The sequence below is a fragment of the Octodon degus genome, unplaced genomic scaffold (assembly GCF_000260255.1).
Source record: "Octodon degus isolate 3935 unplaced genomic scaffold, OctDeg1.0 scaffold00042, whole genome shotgun sequence".
Taxonomy (NCBI): Eukaryota; Metazoa; Chordata; class Mammalia; order Rodentia; family Octodontidae; genus Octodon; species Octodon degus.
Genome location: NW_004524618.1, coordinates 2,914,375 through 2,921,552, shown reverse-complemented (window position 1 = coordinate 2,921,552; position 7,178 = coordinate 2,914,375).

The window sequence follows — 7,178 nt, the reverse complement described above, 5'->3', positions numbered from 1 at the left end:
TGGCAAAAGGAGTCCCGTGTTTTATATACAGGCATGTATATTTCCTAAGTCTGAGCTAGATTTAAAAGTCCCATTTTACAGAAGTTTACATAAAGTCCACTAAGAGGTTTACTTACTAAAGTTACTCTCTCTAGCACTATTGTCTAAAATCGAGCAAGGAATACCAGTACATTTAGCAACTAGTTCAACTGCAACATATACAAGTACAAAACAGTCATAAAATGTCCTATTAGAGAACCATCATAGTCTCATAACATTTCCATGTTTTAACTTAGATTTACCAGCAACATTTTGACCAATATTTTAACAAAACCATATAAAGACAAAGCATAAGCAATTGTAAGCAATTTTTTTTTTAAAGTAGTGTCTTCTTTTTTTTTTTTTATTTGTTTATTCATTTATTGTGTGTGTGTGGCCAGCTCAGCCCACAAGGGGGCGGTGCTGGCTGGCATGTGGTGCTGGGGGATTGAACCATGGTCCCTGTGCTTTGCTTAGCTTAGCTTGTTCTAAGTTGGTGCTTTAGACCACTGAGCCATCTCACCAGCCCAATTGTAAGCAATTTTAACAGTACTATGAGACGAAACTGTATGAGGCAAAGCATGAACAATTATGAGCAACGGGCAAAGACATATCAACATTTGAAGCATAGGGCCTGGGATTTAGCTCAGCAATAGAACACTTGCCTAGCACGCTGGAAGTCCTGGGTTCAATCCTTAGCAAAAATAAATAAATAAATATTGAAGTATAAAAATTTGTTGCCTAAGCAAGTCCCAATCCAGAATCTATGAAAGAAAAGCAAACTCATACCTCTGTCCAATGATCTCAATGGAGCCTCCAACAAGATAGGGAGAAAAACTGATCTCGGGTGGGTGACCGCCAAATGATGCGGGGAACCTCCAAATGATATAGGGGAAAAATGATCTCCCGACCTGACCTGCACGAGTTCATGTTCTCGAAAACCGAAGAATGAACTTTAGGAACAAACAGAGGTTATGAGCAGAATATATTTATTGGGGATTGAACTCAGGCCCTTGTGCTTGCCAGGCAAGTGCTTATTCTACTGAGCTATCTCCCCAGCCCCCTACTCAGGTAAAACTGATTAAGTCCAGGACCAAATAGAGAAGCAAGTCACGTAGCAAGAGGGCATGAATGTAGAACAGGACTCCATCAGGTAGTCATCCAGTAGTAGTCAGATTAATGATTCTTCTGGCTCCCTCGGGGTGATGATCAATCTCGGATGCCAATCTTTAGGGAGGTCAGCACTTGATCTTTGGTCTTTAGGTCTGGCCCACAGCAGGGGCATCCATCCCTCCCACAGTTGTAAGGTATCTTGTCTTTTGTGTTATCTCCTTTGAGGGCCTGGCCCTGACTGTCTATATTTCTATCTAACTTGGCTGCCTGCAACAAAAGGAAGAATATATTTGTGGTTTTTTTTTTTTTAAATGTATTTAGTACAAGGTGTATAGGGTCTCACTACGTAGATCGGAATTTCCAGCCCTTGGGTGTCATTTCGGTGTTTCTATTCGCTGTTACAGTAGTAGTGTAAGGGTCGAGTCACGGCGAAAGAAGACCCCAAGAGTCGGTCTCTCATGCAAAGAACAAAGGGAATTTTATTAGCTGTGTGCACGCAGGGCGGTCTGAACACGCAGGAACAGAGCGCGCGGAACTGACCGTGGGTGGTGGTTTTAAGCCAGAAGACAAAGGGAGGAGGGGTTTTGCAAGCGGGGTTATAGAAGCAGATCACATTGGTTAATTTTAGGGTAACCTCTAAAATAATTGGTGGGTTTTAGAATATGTCCTAAAAAAGGAGACTAAGAACGGTCAGTTAAAGGTTAACTATGAACTGGCTTGGTGGTTTCAGTTTATTCTTTGGGGAAGGGGGAGTAACTAAACATTGTGACCCTGTTTCACAAGAATGTCATCGAACCCAGGGGAAGTGATGTTTGCTCAAGCTGGGCCTGTGATTTTATGGCCCAACCTAAGGTTTTAGGAATTTGGGTTACTCATCGAACCGGAGGGTGGTCCTTCTTGTTTAACTGATAATTTTCCAAATTATTCGGACCCTACAGTAGAAGCAGTAGTTATAAATACCTGCCATGACCACATGATCAGTTACAGCAACAAGGTTTATAGCTGCAATTTTCTTTCCTATTTTGTTAATGTTCTTGTGCAAAAAATACACATCTATTAAGCAGGCATCTTTGTTTTCCTTCTTTGTAACATAATGTTGATAGACTTCATATCAGTCCTCAAGTATTACTAAATCTAAGTCGCAGTGCTGAAAGCGATGCCGTGTTCAAAGAGTACCGTCCCTCCAAGAGAACCTGCCTTCCAGACTGGGGAGGGAATGAGCGCATCTCTGTGTGCGCACTAGACAGCTGCGTCAGGTGCAGAACAAGCATACACTTTCTCTCGTATTTGGAGAACAAGCACGGTTTAAGGAACCGTGTCTGGGTGTCAAATGGGCAAAGGGTGGACTGTGACAGCTGGCTGTGATGTCAGCTTGAATGGATTAAGAATCTAGTAGATCAGTGAAGCGCAGCTCCGGGTGTGTTGGATGCCAGCTGCAAACTAAGGGGAGAAGGCCCACCCTGGATGGGGTGACAACAGCCCATAGGCTTGTGGCCTGCATGGAACAAAGAGAAACAGGAGAAGGAGGTCTGTCCCCACCCAGCAGAGCATGGCCTCTCTCTCTACTTCTAGGTGTCTGTCTCCAGTTCCTTCCGCCTTCCAGCCCAGAGCCTGTGGCCTTCCCACACAGGCTTGCATCCGACCCTGCAGTGAGCTCCAAGCCTCTGGCCTTTCACTGTATCCTCAGCTTTCTGGGTATATATTGATAGGTTCTGGCCCTAGTACAAATTGCTAAAATCATCGTGGTGGTCACCTAATATGGCTGAAGCCCTTAAAACAAAGCCCATCTTCCCCAAGACCACCTCCCCATTCTTCTCCAACTCAGCCCAGGGTACAGTTTCCTTCCACCTTCCCGCCGCCTCAGGGAAGCCCCCCAGTCAGCTCCCTCAGGTACAGCCAACATGCCCTTCAAACCCCTCGCCCGGCAAAAGGCCATAAAAGGCTCAGCCTCCCTTTGTCTAGTTGGGAGAGAGAATTCCTCATCCTTCCCCACATTCTCTCCCGTGTCCTCAAAGAAAATCAAGCCCCCTCCCTTCTTCCTTCTGCCTGTTTCTCTGCTGCGCCGAGTACCTATCACATGTGTGGTGACGTCCCAGGCTACAAGGCAGTTTCTCTTTGAGTGATCGTTACAGTTCTCACAATGCGTAACTTTAAACATTATAATCTAGATTTATAAACATTGATATTAAGTCTACCAACATTATGTTTTGTTTTGTTTGGCAGAACTGGGGATTGAATTTAGGCCCTTGCACTTGCCAGGGAAGTGCTTACTCCACTGAGCCATCGCCCCGGTTCCTCAACGTTATGTTAAAAGGAGGGAAAACAAAGATGCCTGCCTAATGTATGTATATTTATACACAATAATTTTAACAAATATATTTCTACATGATAATAGTAACAAAATAGAAAAGAAAATTTACAGTTATAATCCCTACACTCCGGCTGCCCTGCTGAGCCCTGACTAACACTCTGCGGTAACACTTCCTGCACTGCCTTCAGCTCTTGAGTCATCTGCCTCCTATCTGCCCCGGGAGACTCTGTCCCTTTACGGCGGGGGCCCAACCCTGCTGGTCATCAGAATGCTCCCCGAACTTGGCTGCAAACAGCTCTACTGGAGTCTGCGCCACTACTGAGTCACTCTGACCTTGAGCACACATTAAACTCCTGACCTGCCTTGATTTTCTCATAGGCTTATGGAGACCGCGACCTGAGGTGACATTTGTCAAGCACTTAGCAATGACTCTGGGCCAAATGTTTAATGCAAACGTAGTACATTTGCTGACTTGAGATCTCAAACTAAAAAGCGGTGTGATGTGGACATGGGCTAGACTCCTAAGGCGCAGCTGTTTCTGTAATTAAGATCTGATCTGGGCTTTGTAGAGAAATTGGAGCTGCAGTGTGAACAGCAGCAGTCTTCAAATCATCTGGGGAGCTTTGAAAACACTGATTCTGCCCGCACTGGAAGGCCGAGGCAGGAGGATTGATACACAACGGAGACCAGCCTGGCTACACAGTGAGACCCTGTCTCTAGATAAAGAAAGAAAGAAGAGGAAATAAAGAAGAACCTGGGCATGGTGGTGGCTGTCATACCGGTAATCAAGAAGGAAGCTGAGGCAGAAAGATCATGGCGTGTTTGAGGCCAGCCTGGGCTACATAGTGAGTTCAGGACCAGCCTGCAGTTTATAGTGAGACCCTCCCTGTCTCAGAAGAGAAGGGGGAGGAGGAGGAGGAGGAGGAGGAGGAGGAGGAGGAGGAAGAAAGGGAAGAAAAAAGAAAAGAAGGACTGGGGATATAGCTCAGGGGCACAGCACCTGCCAGGCAAGCAGGGGTGGGAGTGGGGGAAACACACTGAGGATAAACAACTAGGAAGTTCCTAGGTGGCGTGAAAAGACCCACAGGTTCTAGGAGCTGGGAATGCTTGCTAGCAGCGGGGAGGCCCTGGGTTCCAGCCCCACCTCCCTGTCTCTGTCTCCTCTCTGTGTGTCTGTCTGTCTCAGTGTGTCTGTCTCTTCCCTCCTCCCCTTCCCCCTCCCCCTTCCATTTCTCCTCCCCCCTTCCCCCTCTCCCCTCCCCAAACACTGCACTTTAACTGGTGAGTCACCACCCAGAGCAGGGATATATTTCAAAAGCTCCCCTGCTGATTCCAGCGTCCAATGTGAGTGGAGAGCTCTGGAGCTAAAGTTCCTCGCTGCTCTAAGAGACTGGAAAGTTGAGCCCCAGGATCCCCGGGGACAGGGGCTGGACTGTCTCCAACATCCTTCCCCACTGTTAATTACTCTTTGTTAGCTGAGCAGGAAGCATTAAGGAGTAGGCTGACCAGGATGGAATTCCAAGGGTATTTGGGGATGCCTGAGTGTTTAAATTTAGCAGATTACTTCAAGCAGGAGAAACCTGGGGAACAGAGCCCTGAGAAGAAACAAACGGCTGTCTGCTGTCGCGGTCTTGCTGCTCTGGCGGCCTGGAGTTCCGAGGCACGGTGGGGGATGCGTGCAGCGTGCGCTGAATGAGGGCCCTTGGGCCAGCCGCGAAGGCAGGCAGCGTGGGAGGCCGGGCGGGGCTGGACCGCTTCAGCACCGCGCTGCAGTGGGAACACCCCCGCACCCAGCTGCTCTGAAACGCCCTAAAGGGGCGCATTCACTTGTTTGGTACTGATTCTGGGTACTCTCCACGCCTCCCAGAGCCAGCTAACAGTGAGCATCGACGCACTGGTGCGTTTGATTCCTGAAACAATCTTGTGAACTGTGAAGCAGTCACTGACCTCTGAGCAGTTAAGAGCCGTGGGAGAGGTGGGGTCGGGGAGAGACCCTTCCCACCGCGGGCAGGGTGCAGAGCAGCTCAGGGTCCTCCTGCCTGGAAACAAGAACAACAAACGGAGACGTGGTGCGGGCAAGAGTGATTGGCCCAGACTGCTACTCCAAGAGGAAAAGTATACTTGGAGAGCAGGAGAGCAGGAGGTCCCTTAGGGTTCCTCCCTACCCTTACTGTGCCCTGTTATTCAGGTCAGTGGGAAACCACAGCAACCCAGCTCAGGCAGCGTGGCAGATGGTCCAGACCTTTGCGGAATGAAGGTGTGGATCACCCACCAAGAAAATAACAAGACCTGCTGAGGTGTTTGCTGGAGGTCCAATGAATACAAAATGAATAGCTTAGCAGAAAATGCATCCCTTCCTGCAGGGGAGCAGGGGTGAGGGTGGGGGAGGCACAGGATGACCAACAACTAGGAAGTTCCTAGGTGGCGTGAAAAGACCCACAGGTTCTAGGAGCTGGGAATGATTGCTAGCAGCGGGGAGGCCCTGGGTTCCAGCCCACCTCTCTGCCTCTGTCTCTGTCTCTGCTTCTGCCTCTGTCTCTATCTCTTTGTGTGTGTGTGTGTGTGTGTGTGTGTCTCTCTCTCTCTGCCTCTGTCTGTCTCTCTCTGTGTGTCTCGCTCTCCCTGCCTCTGTCTCTGTCTCTCTCTGTGTCTGTCTGTCTCTGTCTCTGTCTCTGTCTCTCTCTCTCTCTCCCTGTTCTCCTCTGGGGACCATGAACAAATACCATCAGCTGTGCCGTCTGAGGTGCTCAGTATTGGCTAGAAGCTTGGTCATCCAGGGAGGTGCTTATGGAAACTCCCCAGGAGGTCCCTGGGAAGGACCTGCCTGGTGGAGCAGCGCAGACCAAATGCTCGGGCCATTGTATGAAGATGAGGTGAAAGAAGCTAAAGAGAGGTTCTTCCCCGCAGTTCAAGCAGAGCCCCATTTACTTGCTGACCACACAAACCATGCCTGCAATGCCAGAATTCTGGGAGGCAGAGGCAGGAGAATTCAAGGCCAAAGCCCAGCCTGGGCAAAACACTTAGCGCCTTGGAGAGAACAAAACGAGTCATAACTGGGTGTTTTCACTAAGCACCTCTCTGAATGACCAAGGATCAAGCTTTTAGCCAGTACAGAGCACCTTAAAAAAAAAAAAAAAAAAAAAAAAAAAAGCTGGGGATGTAGCCCCAAGCTCCAAGGCCATTTGTTCGGGTGAAATGGCAAAAGGCCCAAGAGGGTAAAGGAGCTCATAGTGCACAAAGTGCCCCCCCAAGTGTGGGGCTCAGGGCTCCCAGAGGGAGGAAGAGGGAGGAAGGGAGACCCAACTCCAGGGGCGCGTCCTTCCTCCTAGGCCTTTTATGGTGCCTGCTTTTGTTGCAGGCAGTTACATAGAAATATAACTGAGTTACACAGAAATATAGGCGCTCAGACTGGGCCAGGCCCTCAAGGAGCCATGATGGAAGACAAGGTGACTTTGCAACTTTGGAAGAGACAGCCACCCTGCTGTTGGCCGGGCCTCAGGACAAAAGAGGAAACAAATGCAGCCACACACTTCCCCAGGGATGGCATCAGGGATTGGTATTCTAAATAGCAATCGACCACCTGGAAGTCAGAGAGCCACCGAGCCAACCTGTACGGGAAAGGCCCTGCTCTGTATTGGTGCCCGCTTGCTGCGTGACTCGCTTTCCCAGTTGTTCCTGGATGTAGCCAATTTTACAGGAGCACTTGTGCTTGTGATCGCATTGGTTGACCATGGTT